The sequence below is a fragment of the Myodes glareolus genome, chromosome 3 (assembly GCF_982192425.1).
Source record: "Myodes glareolus chromosome 3, mMyoGla1.1, whole genome shotgun sequence".
Taxonomy (NCBI): Eukaryota; Metazoa; Chordata; class Mammalia; order Rodentia; family Cricetidae; genus Myodes; species Myodes glareolus.
Window position 1 is genome coordinate 19566424 of NC_142028.1, and position 13074 is coordinate 19579497.

The window sequence follows — 13074 nt, forward strand, 5'->3', positions numbered from 1 at the left end:
ATTATATTATAATTCAAACTATAAGACTATTTGTTCAGAAATTTTTTATAAAGAAATATTTTCAAATTACTGTTTTTCCTTTGTAATATTCTTTGTTAGCTTTGCAAATTTACTTATTAATCTAAAATATTAAAGTTAATACCTGTTTATTGTACCTTTTAAGACATTTCAATGAGCAATAGAAGCTATAAAATAAAAAAAAGCATCTCCTATATTCAGGCACAAAACAGAGAGAGTGAGATATTTAAGCAGTCAGCCATATATATATACTATTATACCTTTTATTTTTCCCAGTCCTAGGGATTAAACCTAGGACCTTGAGCATGCATTCTATACAAATCTTTACTTCTAATCTACATCCCCAACAGTGCCCTCCAACTCCTTCCTTCTGAGTTCTCACATGTGTAAAGCTACTTTTCGTGTGACTGTTACAAGATATAACAGGACCTGAGGATTCTGGTGGAAGGTGAGAGTAACAGCCTTCAGTAGAGAAAACTCCCACACAAAATTCAGGCAGAACATAAGAAGACATTGCCATCTATTCTCAGGGATATCCAAGCATAGGATATCATACATATCCTAGAGCCCTCAATGTTACCTAGTATCTCTAGATCTGTGGATTGTAGCATAACTATTCTTTAATTTTCAGATAATAGTCACTTATAAGTGAGTACATACCATATTTTTCTTTCTGGGTCTAGGTTGCATCACTTGGGGTGAGTATTTTCTAGTTTCATCCATTTGCCTGCAAATTTCATAGTGTCATTGTTTCTCATAACTGAGTAATGCTCCTTTGTGTAAATGCACCACATTTTCTTTATTTACTCAATGAGTTACGGAAATTTAGGTTGCTTCCAGGTTCTGGATATTATGAATCAAGCTGCTATGAACATAAGTGTCCTTATGGTATGATTGAGCATCCTTTGGAAATTTGCCCAAGAGTGATATATCTGGGTCTTGAGGTAGATTAATTACCATCAAAGAAACTGTCATATTGACTTCCAAACTGGCTATATAAATTTGCACTCCTACCAGCAGTGGAGGAGCATTACTCTTGCTCTGTTGTCAGAGGTTTCTGTCCTGCCTGGTTCCCACATAGTTAAGTCCCAAAGAAATCACACAGAGGTCTACGTTAGTTATAATCTTATTGGCCCATTAGTTCAGGCTTCTTATTAACTCTTATAACTTATATTAGCGCATTATTCTCATCTATGCTAGCCACATGGCTCAATACCTTATTCAGTGAGGCATCCTGCTTCTTCTGTGACTGGGTTACCACTGCAGACTAGGACTTCCTTCTTCCCAGAATTCTCCTGTTCTCATTGACCTGTCTCTACTTCCTGTCTGGTTGTTCCACCTATATTTCCTGCCTGGCTACTGATCAATGAGCGTTGTTTTTTTTTTTTTAATATAATTGACAGAATACAGACACTTGTCCTACACCATTGCTCCACATTCTCTCCAGCATAAACTGTCCTTTGTTTGATTTTAATCATTCTAACAGGTGTACAGTTTCCCTGATGGATAAGGATGGTGAACTATTCTTTAAGTGTTTCTCAGAAATTTGAGATTCTTCTGTTGAGAATTCTGTTTAGATATGTACACTATTTTTAATTGTATTATTTGTGGGTTTGTGGTGTCTAACTTTTTGAATTCTTTATATATTTTGAAAATCAGCCCTCTGTTGGATGGGGGATTTTGAAAATAATTTCCCATTCTGAAGGCTGTTATTTTGTCCCTGACAGTGTCCTTTAACTTACATAAGTTTTTCAATTTAATGAGGTCCCATCTATTACTTTTGATCTTAGTGTCTGTCCTAACGGTGTTCTATTCAGGAAGTTGTCTCCTGGCCAATGTTTTCAGGCTCTTTCCCACTTTTTCTTCTAATAAGTTCAGTATATCTGGATTTATGTTGAGCTCTGTGATCCACTTGTACTTGAGATTTGCTCAGTGTGATAGATACGAACCTATTTCCATTCTTCTACGTGCTGGAATGTAGTTATACAAGAACCATTTGTTGAAGATGCTTTCATTTTTCATTCTTCAACTTTGGCTTCTTCATCAAAAATCAGGTGTCCATATTTGTGTGGCTTTATGTTGGGTCCTCAGTTATATTCTATTGATTCTTCTCCCTGTTTTATGCTAATTTAATGTTTTATTACTATAGCTCTGTAGTAGAGTTTGGAATCAGGCATGGTGACACTTCCAGAAGTTCTTTTATTGTACAGAATTATTTTAACTATCCTTGCTTTTTTGTTTTTTTCAGTGAAGTCAAATATTGCCCTTCCAACATCTGTAAAGAATTGTGTTGGAATTTTAGTGGGAATTGTATTAAATCTTTACATAGCTTTTGGTAAGATTGCTATTTTTACTATGTTAATCCTACCAATCCATGAGTATGAGAGATCTTTCTATCTTCTTATATCTTCTCCAATTTTGTGTGTGGACTTGGGATGAGGGGAGAGGGAAATCTGAAGGGCCTGGTTGGAAGTGAATGGAGCAGGGAGGACTGAAAGAGATGACTAAAAAGGGGGGACATTTTGGGGGTCAGGTAGAAACCTACTGCAAGGGAAAATCTCAGAAATCTACAAGGATGACTTCAGCTAAGATTTCTAGTAACAGGGAAAAAATAGCCTGAGTTGACCATCTCCTGTGATCTGGAAAGACTACCAGTGGAGGGATTCTGAAACCAACCCAGCCACATAATCTTCCACCTACAGTTTGTCCTACCTGTGGGATATGCTGGGGTAATAATGGTGGTGAAGAGAACGTGGGAGTGGACAACCAATGACTTGTCCAGTCTGAGACCCATGCTATGAAAGTGAGTCCACCCCTGAGACTGCCTGGAGTACCAAGACCCAAAGTTCACATGTTGCAGAGACCGATGATAAAACCGAACATGACTGGAGAAAAATATGTCAACTTAATGATACCTACTGATATTCTATTAATACTCATAGATTCGTGACTACCAAAATTGTCATCAGAGAGGTTCCATTCAGTAACCAATGAAAACAGATGCAGAACCCACAGATATTAGTCTGAGCTCAGGGAACCCTGATGAAGAGAAGAATAAGAGATTGCATGAGCCAGAGGGGTCAATGATATCAAAAGAAAATCCATAGAAACAACTAACGTGGGCAAATAGAACCTCACAGAATTTGAACCAACAACCACGAGCCTGCATGGGACTTACATATGCTCTCTACATATATGTGACAGTTGTGTATCTTGATCTACTTGTGCGACTCCTAACAGTAGGAGCAGAGACTGTCCCTAACACTTTGAGTGGGGGGAACCTATTCTTAATACTGGGTTACCTTCACAAGCCTTATTATAAGTGGAGGTCCTGATTCTTAATGTACCTTGATATGCCATGCTTTGTAGATACCCATGGGGGAAAATGGGAGAAGTGTAGGGAGGGAAAAGAGCAGTTGGGATGTAAAATAAATAAATAAATTACAAAGAATAAAAAAGGAAGACATTCCCAATCACAGTTGATAGCAGAAAATTTTCACCGTAGAATCTTCATGTGGTAATGGATGGAGATAGAGACAGAGACCCTCATCAGAACAAGGACTGAGCTCCCAAGGTCCAGTTGAAGGGCAGAAGGAGGGAGAAGATGAGCAAGGAAGTCAGGACCTCAAGGGGTTGGTTCACCAACTGAGGCAGTGTGCCTGTTCTAATGGGAGCTCACCAAAGCCAGCTGGACTGGGACTGAACGAGCATGTGATCAAACCGGACTCTGATTATGACTGACAATGGGGGCTGACTAAAAAGCCATTGATAAAGGCACTGGGAGTTGCTTTTACTGCATGTCCTGGCTTTTTGGGACCCTAGTCTATTTGGATGGACAGCTTCCTAGGCCTAGATATAGGGGGAGGGCCTTGGACCTTTCACAGGGCAGGGTTGCCTGCCCTCTCTCAAGCAGGGAGGGGAGGAAGGAGGGTGAGTGGGGAAGCAGAAGGGGAATAGGAGGGGAGGAAGTGTAAATTTTTGAATTGAAAAATAAAACAACAACAACAATAACAATAATAATAATAATAAATAGTTTAGATTGAATGGTCACATTGATAAATAAACTGCTGCCTCTTCCAATAAATTAGTTTCTCTTGTTTATAAAAAACAAAAAACCCCAAAATTTTCAAAAGAATATGTGATTTTGATGCTTGAAGCATATTCTAAATCTTTCTATGATACTTGATACATAATTATGTTGGAGAACCCTGCTTTTAAGTTGGTAGTCCAATACGTGTGGATAGCTTTCTGAGTTTGGGGCAAACTTGGGGAGTCCCTTTCTCCGCAGCATGCCTTCTTCCTTGTAAAACCTTAATAGGAGAGTGTCCCTAATCTCAGATGTTTAACTTTCTTTGGTGGATGACCCTGCAGAGAGTTCCCTGCAAATGTTGTTTGATTCAGCACATAAGTCTTGCTCTTTCCTCTTGCCCATATGATAATTAGGTGGTGTATTATGATCATTCAGCCACTAACATCATAAACCAAAGAACCCTTATATACCTTATACAGAGTACTACCACCTACATATAATTGTTTTGTGGGAATCATTCTACCTTAACTTTCTAACCAGAACTATTTATTTATTGGTGTGACTTCAACATTCCAAGTTCATACTGGTAATGCCTTCTATGTAAATGAAGACCTCATGTTTCTTCAGGAACAAATACCGATCTAGGCTTTTAGATAACTATTTTAATTGTCTAAAATTATTTTCAGAGTTCTTAACATGAAGCCCACTAATCTGTATAATTAGTGTATACCAAAACCAAACAGAAGATGACAGGCTGTTTTGATCTTCTGATATAATTCTTAATTGTTGGTTATATGTATTTGTTTGAAAAAAAAAGAGGTTATATTTTCTTGAAATACCCTTTTCCACATATTTGCCCTAAGGAGATGACTATTTTTGGTATTGAGGTATGTTCTTAGAGGCAGTTGAAAGGTGAACCTTGTCTTCTAATTCAATCTATTAGTCTGTGTGTGTATTTTTATTGAGAATGTTAGACAACTAAGATGAAGAATTATTGAGATATGGGCATTGATTCCTGTCAACTTAAGAAGAAAAAGGTTTCTTTGGCTTTACATTTAGATTACTGTACCATCGCCAGTACCTAAAAATCAGGACATAAACTAAAGCAGGACAGGAACCTACAGGCAAGAGCTGATGCAGAGGTCATGAAATGATCTGCTTACTGACTTGTATGCCATGACTTGCTCAGGCATTCTTATAGACTGCCATCCCAGGGATGGCACCATCCACAATGACCTAGGTTTTTCCTAATTAAGAAAATCATTAGTTAAGAAAATGCTCCATGGACCTGCCTATACTCCAATCTTTTTTAATTAATTAATTTTTTAAAAATGGTCTTTTCTCATTTTACATACCAATACCAGGTCTTACTTCTGCCCCCACCCCCGCACTCTCTTTCAATCTTGCCCCCATTCCACCTCCTTATCCATTCCTCAGAAAGGGTAAGACTTCCCATGAAAAGTCAACAAAGTCTATCCCATTGTTTTGAGGAAGGACCAAGGCCCTACCCACTATATCTTAATTGAGCAAAGTGTCTCTCCAAAGACAATGGGCTCGAAAAAGCCAGTAGAAGCAGTAGGAATAAATCCTGGTCTCGCTGTCAGTGACCCTACAGTCTGACCCTGTCATACAACTCTCACCCACAATCAGAGAGCCTAGTTTGGACCTATACTGTTTCCTCACTGTCAGACCAGAGTCAGTGTGCTCACATTGACTCAGGTCAAGTGTTTCATGGTCTTGACCTCTTTGCTAGTATTCTCACTCCTTTCACTCTTCGAATGGACTTTGGGAGTTCAGCTCTGTATCTCTGCATCTGTGTCCATCAGTTGTTGAATAAAACGTTCTATGATGTCATTTAAGACAGTCATCAATCTGACCACAGGACAAGGCCAGTTCAGGTACCTTCTCCACTATAGCCTAGGGTCTTAGCTGGGGTCATCCTTGTGATTTCTGGGAATTTCTCTAGTGCCAGGTTTTTTGCTAGCCCTATAATGGCTCCCTCAATCAAGATGTCTGTTTCCTTGCTCTCCATCTCTGTCCTTACATTCTTCAAGTTCTCCCCTTGCCTTCTACCCTGTAGGTAGGCTGCTCCAACACTCCCCTCCCCGTTGATCAGACCCTGTAAGCTACAAGCTTCTCTCCTCGCTCAAACCCACCCATTCCCCACGACCCAAAGTCTAAACTTATGGAGGGATTTTCTCAATTGAGGTTCCCTCCTCCAAAATGACTTTGCCTTGTATCAAGTTAACACAAAACTAGCAAGAATAAATTTCCTTTCCTGCTGTTTTATTTGGTACTCTGTAGGCAGTATGTATCTTATTGATCACCATCTTTGCTAGATTTGGAAAATTTTTTCTATGATTTTATTGAAAATATTTTCTATAGTTTAGTGGAGCATTTGCCACCTAGGACTATAATTCAAAGATTTTGTTTTTTTTTTTTCATGGTATCCTCAAGCTTTCCCATGTTTTGTATACATTTTGAGAAATTTGTCTTTCCCCTTTGTCAAGTGATTCATTTCTGCTTTGTCTTTTATTCTCATTACACCTATCTACATAATCCATCCAGTTGGTGAGGCTTTTCACTCAGGTTTTAATTGAACTTGGTGAGTTTTTCATTCCCAATCTCATTTCAGTTTTACTCTTCATAATTAGAATTAATTGAATTTTTCAATTCAATTTTCATATTTTAGATTAATTGAGCTTTTGTTGTTTTCTTGTAGTACATTTAGAACTTCTTTAAGTTAAATTACTTAATATAGTTTCAATTATTCTTTTAAAATCTTTGAGATTTCTTCTAAATCAGTTTCACTGGTAGCAATAACTATTTTAAATTGGTGATTTTTGAGGAAGACTTAATACTTTGATTTTTAACATTTGTTTTCTCACTACACTGGAATTTGTGCATCTGAAAATTGTTGATTAGTTGTTTTTGTTCTGTTTTTGTATTTTTTTTCAAATTCAAGTACCTTTTTTTTCTTTAAGTGTAGGCATTTAATTTTATTTTGTTTTGTTGAATTTTATATGATTTAAGAAATTATCCACTTTATTACATACATGGTATAAGCATTTTATTCAATAAACAGTGATCAGATACTAGACAGTGCAATCTGAAAGAATATACTAAGCAAGGCAGAAGTTCTGCCTTAAATTTGCAGTAGACAATAAATAAAACAAAACTGAATTAAATCCGTGAAAATAGAAAACCACAAAAATGCCTCAAAATCTGGTAAAAGATCCTGTGTTTATGGGTTGGTAAGATTATAGTAAGACTGGCACACTATAAAAACCAATCTACAGATTCAGTAAAATAGCCATGAATCTTTCAATACAATCTCCATAGTAATTACAAAATAGTAAATTGATTATGGAATAATAAAACACCAAGGATAGCTAAAATAATCTTCAACAATAAAGAAACTGCTCAAAGTATCATCATTCAAGATTTCAATTTATACTATAGGATTATAGTAATAAAAGACAGCATGGAATTGGCATAAAAATAGGGCAGTTGATCAGTGGAATAGAATTGGAGACTCAGGCATAAGTTCATACATTGAACAAAACTTGAGTTTTGACAAAGAATTAAAAAAAATACATGCTGGAAAAAAGATAACATTTTCAACCTACAGATCCTAGTCAAACTAAATGAGTGCAGAATGAAAATAAATCCCTATTTATCAACCTGCTTAAAGCTCAACTTGTAAAGGATCACGGACTTCTACATAATGCCATATACCCTAAATATAATAGAAGAGAAAGTGGGGTACAGTCTTGACTCTTTAACAAATTAAAAAACTTTCTCAATGACACACTTATAGTGCAAACACTAAGAACAACAATAAATAAGACTTTAAAAAACTGCCAAGTTTCTGTATTGAAAAGGATACCACAATTCAGGCAAAGTGGTAGGTGGTGAAATGAGAAAAGATCTTTATTGATTAAACATCCAGTAAAGGTTTAGTGTAAAGAAAAAACAACCAACCAACCAAACAAACAAAAACAAAACTGAAGATTGTAGAAAAATAAGTTCTGGTATAAAAATAAGTAGAGAGTTATCAAAAGATGAAACTCAGAAGGTTGAAAAACACTTATACTCAGCACTCTTAGTAATCAGGGATATCCAATCAAAACTTGACCAGAATGGGCTAAATCAATAAATAAATGACAGTATATGTGGTAAATAAAATATCCATCCATTGTTACTGGAAGTGAAAATTTGTAGAGTCACAGTGGAAATAAGTGTGGTCATTCCTCAGAAAGCTGGGAATAAATCTACCTCAGTACGACTCTTGGACTCTCGTAGAATCTCAAAGGACTCTAAATTTTATACAGAGATACCTGGTCATCCATATTCATTTTATCTATGTTCATAATAGCCAGAAACTGGAAGCAGCCTAGATGTCCATTAAGTGATGGATAGATAATGAAAATGAAGTATATTTACACAATATTATTTGGTTTATTAAATTAAACCATAGGTAGATGGATAAAGCAGAAAACAAAACAAGACAAAATGAAGCATACTGACTAAAGTATCTCAGACCTCAAAAGGTAAATATTATGTTTTTCCTTGTATGTGAAAGTTAGCTTTAAAGCATTTGAAATGCATGCAGCAAGCTATATAACCAAAGAGGTCAGGTATTAGTTCAGGAACTATGAGGTAGTGGAAGACCTCCTCAGGGAGAGAAAATATAATGCAAAATTATGGAGATACAGGGGTTAACAATAGAAGGGGAATTAAATGAGGAGGAAAATTGGTGTAGGAGGTCCTTTTGTATTTGTATTGCTTTTATTTACTAACCAATAAAAGCAATACAAATACAAAAGGAGAAGATGAAAAGAGAGGGAAGGGAAAACTAACGCTAAAAAGCATTCGAAGGGTCATATGGAAACACTACTGTAGACACTTTATAAAATATGTCCATATGAAAGAAATCTAAATAAGATCACCTAAAAATGGAGAGACAATACCAACTAAACCCCTTTTCCACCTAGTAAAGCTTCCAGTGCCTGGAATGGGTAACATGTAACAGAGCCACTGGCTAAAAAAGTTCCATGGAAACCCAGAAACATTCTAAGCTATTCACAGGATAATTGTTACTCTCTACACACTCATGCTATGGCCCTATTTCTGAAGACAACACATATTGAAAATGGATACGTTAAACTGGTGCCTACTTGGTGGTGGTGTGCTCAGAATCCAAATGATTCAAACTGCTGTTGACTTTTGTTCTTCAGCAGCCTGTATGTCAACTTTTAACACCGTCAAAAGGTGAGGTGGAGGTGTCCTGCTCATTTTCAGTTTGATTTAAGAGCTGCATTCCTAGGTTGTGTAATCTTCACCAAGAGAATTTTATATTCTCTTTCTATTGGGTGACAAGGAACAATGGCAAAAGTTTCCATTGCGTTGAGGGCCTCCCTGGGCTCCCTGGCTTGCCACTCATAAAATGTCTTGAACCTAACAGTAGAATTTTCTTTTGAGACCTACCTATGGTTTCTATAAGGATCATTACTCATTTATGCATGGCATTTCTATGTATTAATTATTATTTCTATTGCTGTGATGAAACACCATGACCAAAAACAATTTGGAGAGGAAAGAGTTTATTTGGCTTACTTCACATTATAGACCACCCCTAAAGGAAGTCAAGACAGGAACTCAAGCAGGGCAGAAACCTAGAGACAGAGACTGATGAAGAGGCCTTGGAGGGGTGATGCTTCCTGACATGTTTCTCAGTCTATTTTCTTATAAAACCCAGTACCATCAGCCCAAGAATGATAGCATTCAAAATGGTCTGGGCCCCCATCAATTACCAGTTTAAAAGTGCCCTGTAGCTAGAACTTAATGAGAAGTTTTCTCAATTGAGTTTCCCTCAATTCAGAATGCCCAAGTTGACACAAAACTGGCAAGCACATAATGCTCAAACTTGCTTTGAAATAAATACATAATTTTGTTATCTTAATATTGAATCATTTTTAATATGCTGTCACAATATACCATGCTTTGGTTGCATCTGTCCTGCACCCCCATTTCTCCCCCATCTTATCTCATATTCATTTAAATCAATGGTACATAGCCTTCCTAATGAGACATACAGTTTGTCATGTTGCAGTGAGTCCGACCCAAACATTATTTCAGTGCTACTTTATAACTTAATTTTTCAACTGTTATGAATCATGATTTAAGTATTTGATATACAGGATATCTGATATACAACCCCTGTGAAAAGGTTTGTTCAATTCCTTAAAAGGATTGTCATCCCCAGGTTGAGAACCATATGTCTAAATCTTTCATCTCTAGTATTCTCCCAACACCATTTTAATATTACATTTTCCTACATACATATACCTCTCATGACCTTTATGATACCTGGTCTCTGCAGACATTCATTTTAATTTGAACAGACAATGCCTTTTCCTGTATTTTTATTTGAGAAAGGGCTTCTCTGTGTAGCCCTGGGTATCTGGGAAATCACTCTGTCACAATGTAGATCGGGCTGACCAGAAATCTGCTGGCTTCTGCCTCTCAAGTGCTGGGATTAAATAAATGCATCACTACACACCTGGCAAACATAGAAATCTTAAAAATTGAAGTTGTGACCCACATATGACAGAAAAAATAGCATTTGTTTGTATGGGTCTGTGTTACCTCATTCAGTGTATATTCTTTTTTTTTCGAGGATTAAGTCTACATATTTTTTATATATTTCTTTATTTCAATGTTTTCATACAATGAGTTTGATCATATTTTCCTCCCCAACTACTTCTAGGTAATCTCCAACTCCCTAAACACCAAATTTATGTTCTTTCTCTTAATAGAAAAGATATTAAACGGATAGACAAAAATTTCAATAAGACAAAAATACCAGACAAAATAAAATAAAACAAAAAAACACATAAAACATGAAGCCTGTTTTGTGTTGGCCAATTATGCCCAGATATGGGGCCTGTTTTGTAATGTGGTTAATAGACCCTTTCCTATGACGAAAACAGAAATGGGTAGTGAATTTACTCAATAGAGTAAGTATAGAAATATTGGCAAATACAATTAAAGTTATTGAGTAGTCAAGACAATTTAGAATGGAGTTTGAAATATGGTAATTAAAACATTTCTTTTTTGAGCAAAGAAAGTGTGAGAGATATGTATTATGGTGTAAGAAGCCCAAGCACAATTAAGAAAGAATTCTCTGAGGACCATTATGAAAAATACAAGAGAACAATTCATGTCTGTATTTTCTTAGAAATTTTAGGAAGCCAAATATGTAAAAGGTCCAGGAGGTAGGATGTGCTTATTTGTACTTATGGCTTATTATCTTAATTATGGAAGGTTTTGAAAAAATATAGAGAGATAATGTAAGAAAACTCAACAGGTATTTTCCTGTAATCCTCTCTACATATTTGGTGACAATAAGCCATTTAGTCAATTTCAGAAAGCAGAGTCTGACATTTTCTACATGTTCTACATTTCAGATTTCAAATGCTAAATGAAATCCACACTTGATAAGCAGATGCTAGACAAAGTTACCATTTACAAAACCATGAAAAAGAATATCTCTTCATTTGCAAATTAGCAAATGAGAAATCAACTTTTCTTACAGCACCTGCTGCTGAAAATTCCAACCATGAGGTAATCTGTGCATAGAACTTCAGAGCTGCTTGAGGATGATGTTTTCTATGCAAATTGAGCTTTTCCAGCAATGTGCTAACAAATTTTAAGATGATCACAGACAGTAAAAGGCTGAAGAAAGTTCAGTGTTTATCAGAATCCCAATGATAATTGAGTGAACCTTAGTTTGCTATATTAAGAAATAGCATATTTGTACATATTTTTGTCTTAATGCTAAAACTTGCTAGTAGCCAGCATTCTCATGCAAGAAATGAAAGAATTTGCTTCGGGAACTTTGGATTGTCTTCAGAGTAGTGGTGACCTATAATGACTGGATCTGGAGGGAAAAAATTAATTTCAGAGCTGTTTTTTAGAAGTTAAGACATAGATTTGAAACTGTGATCAATCTGAGCATTGATAGCACATACCTTTGGCAGGCCAATCTCTGTGAGCTTGAGGCCAGCCTGGTCTACAGAGTGAATTCCAAGGACAGCAGTGTTACACAGAGAGACCCTGTCTCAAAAAAAAAAACAAAAAAAAAAAAAAAAAAACAAAAAAAAACCAAAAAACCGTGACATAGAAAAACAAACAAACACACAGACAAACAAAGAAACTGTGACCAAATGCATCTTTATAGAGTTGACAAATATAATGTCCTTGATCAGTGTTCTATAGCTAAGAGAAACATCTAGATCCCATGATCAGATTACAGCATCAAGGTCCATAGAAATATCTTAAAATTGTGGGTTTTATCTTCTTAAATGTGTCTGTCTTGAGTCTTGTCTGAAGAGTATATGCCAGAAGATCTCATGTCATCTAAATGAACGTGTGTACTAGAATTATTCAACCTTTAACCCATGGATTAGCAACCAGGAAGCACTCTGTTAGTTATAAAAGAGGAAAGACAGTGACAGTGTCTAAAATAATGAAATTGTTTTTATTCTTTGATCACTAACAGGCACAGGGTGTACTGTGACGTTTCACAGAAGCTAAACTAAAGGCATTTCTGTCTCCTTAGACCTCCAGCCATTGAATTTCCAAAGTGCTGGTATTTGAGTAATTTCTAAAGATAATTACATTAGATTTTAATTATGTCAATTACATTAAAATTTTGCATGTGTGCAGGTGATTCTTACGTTTAGGAAACTAATTAAAAATTGTTGAAATAGTATATGCCTATTTTCATGAAAAAACTCTCTAAACATATAAAATGTAAATTTTTATACAGGAATTTTTTCTGAAGTAGAAAGGCAAGTATATTCATGTTCTTTCTCATTTTTTTTCAATTTGAAGCATGCATGATACATATTATGCAATATATAAAAGCATTATCTTACCTTAGTATATTAAGTATTTTAAGCTATGCCACACCTGTCTATGATTTTAGGTTCATATGTAATTATCAGACCTTAAAACAT